This window comes from Helianthus annuus, chromosome 16, assembly GCF_002127325.2.
Source record: "Helianthus annuus cultivar XRQ/B chromosome 16, HanXRQr2.0-SUNRISE, whole genome shotgun sequence".
Taxonomy (NCBI): Eukaryota; Viridiplantae; Streptophyta; class Magnoliopsida; order Asterales; family Asteraceae; genus Helianthus; species Helianthus annuus.
In genome coordinates this window covers 112714591-112722230 of record NC_035448.2, presented here as the reverse complement: position 1 = coordinate 112722230, position 7640 = coordinate 112714591, and the positions used below count along the sequence as shown (strand labels likewise).

Genomic DNA, 7640 nt, shown 5'->3' with positions numbered 1-7640 from the left:
ATATATATATATATATATATATATATATATATATATATATATATATATATATATAGGGAGCCGCTAAAATGAAAACCACTCCCAGTTGTAAGAACTGTGAGAACCATTCTCCACCAATCAAATTATGCCACCCAAAAGGGTAGTTTGGTCATTTACTCCATATATCATTTCATCTCTCTGTCATCTTGTCATATGTCATTTCATCTCTCTATATGTCTTTATAATCACTCACCTCTCTCTTTCTTTCTTCATTTGAAGATTACCAAAATGTTCATTGTCTTTATTAAATCTCTAACATCTCTCCTTCTTCAAATGAAGTTCACCAAATCTTCATCCTCACACCGGCGACCCCCAACCATCGCACCCACTCTGGCGGACCCCTCGTTTCTCCGGCGGCCTCGTTTCTCCGGCGACCACTCAGATCTGCAACCCCATCTGTCATCTCCTCCAAACCCTCAGATCTGCACGCCCATCTGTAATCTTGTTTAAGTATCTGATCTTGCGTGGTTTGATGTTACATCTGGGTTTTGTTTCATCTGTTAGAATGGGCAAAGCAGGTGGTGGGTGGTGGGCAGAGGCGGTGCCAGCAGTACGACCGGTGGTGGCGGTGAAAGATGGGGGTGAAGGGGGTGGGTGAAAGGATGGTTGTTGTGGTGGGTCAGGGGCGCCGGTGTGTCGAAGGTTGTGGTGTCGGTGAATGGTGGGTAGAGGTTCAGATTCAAAATTTGTCCCTGGACAGGTTTAGATTTTTGCTTGTCTCGGTTGAAGATTTTGTGCTTGGATTATGGTCTTTGGTGACTTTTGAAGAAATGGCTTCCATTAATGGAGGTTGTGAGTTCTTTTTGTTTATTTGTTTGACTTACAGCACATAGTTTCTTTTTTTTTTTAATCTTGTTTAATTTCTAGATATTGTGTGGCTTCCAGTTTGTTGGTGGGGATTCGAAGGATTTTGCTGGGTTTTGGTGGTGAGTTTGAATGTTTTGAACAGTCTTTTTGATAGATTCGAACAACGATTTTTAGTGGGTTTTTGCTGGGTGATTTTTGAATGTTTAAATCTGTGGGTTTTGCTGGTGCTTTTTTTTGGTAGATTTTCCAATAGTGAACTATCTGGGTTTTGATCCGTTTGAATTTGGGCGGTGATGATGTAGAAAAGAACGCATATTTTGATGACGATGGCGCGGCAAGGATGGTGGAGGGTGAGTTTTTGAACCTGCAACCCCTCTTTTGCAGCCTTTTGATTATCCGCAAATCTGAGCCAAACACCGTTTTATTTTTCGAGATACACTTTGTTTTGATGTTTTTGTATTTTTCCCCTCTAGTCGATGATGATAACGATATATCTGAGACACCTCCCCGAGTATGCGATTTCTGGGTGCGTGCGTTTTTGCGCAAAAAAGTTTTTGTTAAAAAAAAAGTTAAATCGTAAACTTTTTAATGTAAAATGTAAACTGTTTAACGTAAAAATGTAAAACGTAAAAATTTTTACGCAAGACGTAAAAAGTTGTACACAAAACGTAAAAAGTTTTACGCAAGACGTAAAAAGTTTTACGCAAGACGTAAAAAAGTTTTACGCAAGACGTAAAAAGTTGTACACAAAACGTAAAACGTACAACGTAAAAAGTTTGCGTTTTTGGGTGCGTTCGTGTTGCGTAAAAATGTTTTTGTAAAAAAAAATTTTAAACCGTAAACTTTTTAACGTAAAACGTAAACTTTTTAAACGTAAAACGTAAAACGAAAAAACGTAAAAAGTTTTACGTAAAAAGTTTTAACGTAAATCGTAAAACGAAAAAACGACGCGTTAAAAATGTAAAAAACGTAAAAACGTAAAACGTAAAAAAAAAAAACGGCGCGTTAAAACGAAAACAACGTAAAAACGTAAAACGTAAAAAGACGGCGCGGTAAAACGTAAAAAATTTAACGTAAAACGTAAAAAACGGCGCGTTAAAAAAACGGGCGAAAAAAGGCGCGTGGAAAAGCCGGGCAAAAAAACAGTGCGTTAAAAAAACGGCGGGTTAAAAAAATGGCGCGTCAAAAAAACGACGCGTAAAAAAGTCGGACGTAAAAACGGCGTGTAAAAAACCGGCGCGCAAAATTAATTTTTTTTGTCAAAAAATCTGAATTGTAAATTGTTTTTAATAAAAAATCTTTTAAAAAATAAAAAGTAATATAATAAAACTAAAAAGTAATATAATAAAACAAAAAAGTAATTAAAAAATAATAAAGACAAAAAGACAAAAAAGTGTTATTTTACTAAACTACCCTTTTGTATTAAAAAATTAAAGACATAATAAGACAAATTGTATTTAATATTAATTTTTCTTACTTTTAATCTCATCCATTAATCTTGTTGATCTAAAGGCTAGAAAGTGGTTCCTTTGGTTCTTACAACTAGAGGTGGTTTTCATTTTAGCGATCCCCTATATATATATATATATATATATAGGGGACTGCTAAAATGAAAACCACCTCCAGTTGTAAGAACCATGAGAACTTTTTGATCCTAAAGAAACACTAGATAAACGACCGGGATCGAAATATCTAGGGGGTTTGGATCTGCATAAAGGGGGTTGTTCTCTCTCGCTTTGATTCGATTACCACCGATCTCCTTCTCCGATAATTCTGCAAAAAAGAAGCACCGTTAGCCTCGCCAAGGGGAGAAAGGGGTTCTCTCGTTGACCCAACTCCGGTGTGAGAATAAGTATGGGTTATGAAGAAGAAGAAGTATTGTAGAAGTGTGTGTAACTTGAATTTCATACCTGAATAGTTCTCATATTTATAGCCGGGAGTCCTTGGGCGGGAAAACCCGTTAGTGAAAAGTTGACGGAAGATGCTAACCCCGTAAGCGATTACCTTTCCTTTCCTTTCCTCAATCTTCTTGATCCGACGTGAGTGCACACGGATCGTGGTTTAGATCGATGGCTGGGGGCTTGCCACGTGGAAAGTGATCTAGTGGAGGTTTCTCTCCGATTACATGCTATTGTTATGATTTCAGGGACGCCTGGGGTGGTGACACGTGTCCAGACGGTTATAACCGTCTTAGTGGTGCACGATTGAGTCTTTCTAGAAGTTTATTGCCATAATCCTGTGTGACTTCTTTATCGTGTGGCATCAGCTGGGTAAATAATATCCAAGTCTGGATATTAAGCGGAAGTGTTTATTTTAGGATTTTTATCCTTTGATTTATGGAGGAAAACACAAGGCTCTATGGCGCGCAGGTGTTGCCTGCTTTGTTTGCCTCTTTAAGCCTTCCTTTTGTGGAACTAGTGCGCGGCCGCGCAAGGTAAAAAGGTTTGAAAGACAAGGTTGTGGTATGGTCCCAAGTACTTATTATAAGGTTTTTGGGACCTTACCCCTTCAGATCCGGGGCGAGTTGGACCAATTTTTTTTTCATAAACGTAGATGCATGTATTATAAACACATTTGTAAAAAAAATTCAAAAAAAAAATGTCGTGTGTGTAGTTTTGAGCACCACAAGTTTGTGTTTACTAAAATTTACAGTACCCGTAAACACAAACTTGTGGTGCTCAAAACTACACACACGATATTTTTTTTTTTGAATTTTTTTTACAAATGTGTTTATAATACAGGCATCTACGTTTATGAAAAAAGTTTTGGTCCAACTCGCCCCGTACGGTGTAGTTCTCATGGTTCTTACAACTGGAGGTGGTTTTCATTTTAGCGGTCCCCTATATATATATATATATATATATATATATATATATATATATATATATATATATATATATATATATATAGTGTAAGTATTGGGAGAAAACCCAATTAAATGAGAAAACTCAGCAAACCCTATTGTGTGGTCTAGATTGCTCCACATCAACATATGATTTTAGAGCTTTGGAGGGTAGGATTATCTTTTTACACATGATGTATCATTTCATACACACACCCCAATACATGACTGTAAGTCATTTCATTCACCATCATAAGTTTTGTACTTCACCCCACCCTCTTACCAACTCCTTCATCTTTCTCTCTCTAAAAAACATCAAGAACACTTTTTTTCAATTTTATCAGATTTGAACAAACTATTTCTCAAAGACCTAGATGTAGATCTTATACTCATTCCTTTCTATTGAAGCCACCAAATCTGAGGATCGAAGCAATTATCAAAGCTCTTCAAGAAAAGAAAGTAAGGTGTTGCTTCTGTTTTTAAAGAGAGAAACTGATGTTTTGGAGAGAGAAACAACAATATTCATCTTGTTCATCTGGACACCAAGAACACACGCACAAATGTGTGTGAGAGAAACACGTTTAAAGATCTTACTTTTGTTATTTATGTAATTTGTTTAGATTTATACTTTTGATATTTGATAGATTTAAATTCAGAGCTTCGTTTGTTTATTTCAAAATTTTAAATCAAGACCAAGAAGAAATTCTCGTGTGCCCAATTTCTTTCATCAAAAATCCGGTCTTCTTAGTTGTTTCAGATCTATATGTGTTTCAAACATATGGGTTTGAAGCAGATTTGATGTTAGATTCATTACTTTTGAGTTTTTTTATGAGTTCTTTGATTTTCGGTGATGTTATTTTCAATAAAATGTTTGTCTTTTTTTTTTCATCCTTACCAGGTGGTGATTCTACTAGATGGCACATCCTGTTACTACAACCCGTAGCTACACATGTTACATTTTTTTACAGCTACATATGTAACGACCCTTTGTTATATATGTTAATGACCAGCTTGTTGGAATAGGTTAATGGAGTTTATGCAAGAGATGAGTCAGCAAAGGTAGTAGATAAACAACAAAGACTGTCACACCCCAAAATATCCACAAGCGGAGTATCACCGCATGGAGGCGTGACTGACCAGGATCAAGCCACCAATCACAATGAACAACGTAATTAAGTAAATAAAACCAACCACAATATAATTGGTGTTCAAAAGTAAATAAAACCAACCACAATCTTCACAACGAAGCAACGTAAGTGAGTAAAGTGTCGCGAAAGTGCGTAAGTGTGGGATGACAGAAGAGAGTAAGCACACAAGGCTCAAATAGCAGTTATCACATTAACTAATGCACTATGTGAACTACCAAACATACAATATAAACATAAATCATACCACCTATTGTGTCGAGTCTTGCACGTGGAGTGAAGCGTCGTTGTGGATCGTTGAGCACTGTACAGGTTATAGTCTGGTTTTGTCAAAAAGCTTTCCCCTTTTTAAAACCAAGTTCACTATAACCAATGGCTCTGATACCAATCTGTCACACCCCCAAATATCCACAAGCGGAGTATCACCGCATGGAGGCGTGACTGACCAGGATCAAGCCACCAATCATATTGAACAACGTAATTAAGTAAATAAAACCAACCACAATATAATTGGTGTTCAAAAGAAAATAACCAACTTTAAATTAACAGTGGAAGCATAAATTGTAAAACCTAAACATAAGTAATAAGTTCATAAAGTTTAAAAGTTTGACATGGGACTCAACAGTCCATGTCCCACAACGACCACTCCTCCCTGTGCAAGCTCCATAAGCACCTAACGACCTGCAAGGCATGTAACAACGAGTTAACAACGAAGTTGAGCGAGTTCATAGTTGGTTGTTTAGTTTTACAAGTTTGTTTTGAAAACCATAAGTTGTTTCGTAAACCACGAGTTAACTAGTATCTTTGTTTTCCCCAAACCATATCCATAATTAGTGGGGGCTTCCCCATGTGAACCACTAGACCGTTACCATATCGACTACTGATGAAAGTAAGTTGTGCCCTAAGTCAATGTCTATCATCATTGACTGTTGCCATGATCCATTAGTACACGCCCGTCCGACCGGCACGGTGTGAGGTTTGTCAAACCTAATAGCGCTATTAACTAATGACCTGTTCGCCATTGGCCCGGCGATTAAGTCGATATAAAAATGAGGGACTTAATGATAGAGTTTTGTCTAGTAAGTTTAAGGTTGTTGTCCTACCCAAGGAGGACGAACATACGTATTCTACCCAAGGAGAACACGCAGGATTTATATTGGCATCCTACCCATGGAGGATGGCGGTACATATCCTACCCAAGGAGGATATGTAGGTTCCGTTTTAGTTCTTTAACCCCATTCCCAACCACCGGGAATCCCATGCCTTGGAAAGTGTGTGAACTCACCTTGGTTTGCTCCGTTAGATTAGTTACTCTAATAATCAGGGATTAAGCACGTCCTAGCATGGTACAGATAACAATCAGTTTCACGTGCATGCATAATACGTATCCTATGCACGGTTTATCTACTCATTACTTCTAACACGTACCACACAATTCTAATATCACACCCTGACTTTTGCGGAAAATCATAGTTAAAAATACACTTGTGACACTTGTTAGAAAATATTTTCTAAGTGTTGGAATTTTTAGAAAATTTCGCCATAGTTTCCTTTGTAAATGGAGGTGCCCATGCTATTTAGCATATCATTTTCTTTTCAAAATAATCACAATAACCATCAACAAACACTTTACATCACCAAGAGCAAAAACTATATGCTTTATATAATAATCATGAACTTGATATTTCACAAAAGCGCGTAGTAACTTGGTAAAGTGTTTAGTGGGTTTAGTTACCCTCCAAAGTGTGTTTACTTCTTTTAAAATCTCATTCTAGCAAAGGTTTGGTGTTTACAACTTGTAAACTCATTTTACGAAAATATTTATTTACAACATCATCATGTTTTACTAGCCTTCCTACACTTATTTTATTTCCAAAAATAATGTAAGTGCAAGAAAAGTTATGATCTTTCAAAAATCGTCTTTTCAACTTGGTTTTTCTTGGAAAATCATACACAGGTCTTGGGTTCACAAGTTTACTAGTTCACTTGGTTTGCCACTTTACAAGAAAATCATTTCACTTTCAAGTTCATGTTTGATCAAGAAGATGATTATTTCATGTAAACCCATAATCACCTTCCAACTTGTTGAACCATGTTTTTAATCATACTTTAACAAGTTCCATATGATGATCAATCATCATATTACTAGAAATCAACATGCAATCATCATCCATCTACTAAACAACATCATTCTAACAATATATCATCATATTTCATCTTCATGCAAACATTATATTCAAGCTTTTAGTTTATGTTCTTTAGTGTTCTTGTTATTTTCGTCATACTACATCTTTTAATCATAAAAATAAAAGTAAACAAGAGTTATGAGAGATCTTACTACTAGCTTTAAGCTAGGGAAGAACACAAGAGAAAAAGATGATGAAAAGTGATGAATGAATGCAAGTAAGAGAGCTCCTTGATGATCCACAAGCTTCAAGCTCCAAGAATCACCTTCTAACACTTTGATTAAGCTTAAAAATGGAATGATGGTGGTGACAAGGTGGTGATGGTGGCTGTTCTAAGTAGAGCCGAGAGGGAGAGAGTGAGTATAAGGGAGTGGTGTGAAGATTTTGGAGATATGAAATGATATGGAAAGATCTTGGCCTCCATACTTATAAGATTTCATTCTAATATTTTGTACAAAGAATCAAGCAAGGATCAAGTAAGATATGAAACAAATCTAGGAAAGTATGGTGGTGATTTTGGTGGGGTCCCTTGGACCGTAAATGGGCAGGGGGGGGGTAAGTGAAACTTTTGATGGTGAGTAGGTAAATAATAGTTCAATTCTAAGTATAAGGTTACATGTT

General features: G+C 36.6%; 1 long non-coding RNA gene across 1 annotated transcript; it reads left to right on the top strand.

Moving 5' to 3' along the window:
• The first annotated feature begins 3899 nt into the window (after positions 1-3899).
• Positions 3900-4710, top strand: LOC110917074. Its single transcript, XR_002580296.1, has 2 exons — positions 3900-4250; positions 4587-4710. It is a non-coding gene; the product is annotated as an uncharacterized LOC110917074 (long non-coding RNA).
• The last annotated feature ends 2930 nt before the right edge of the window (positions 4711-7640 follow it).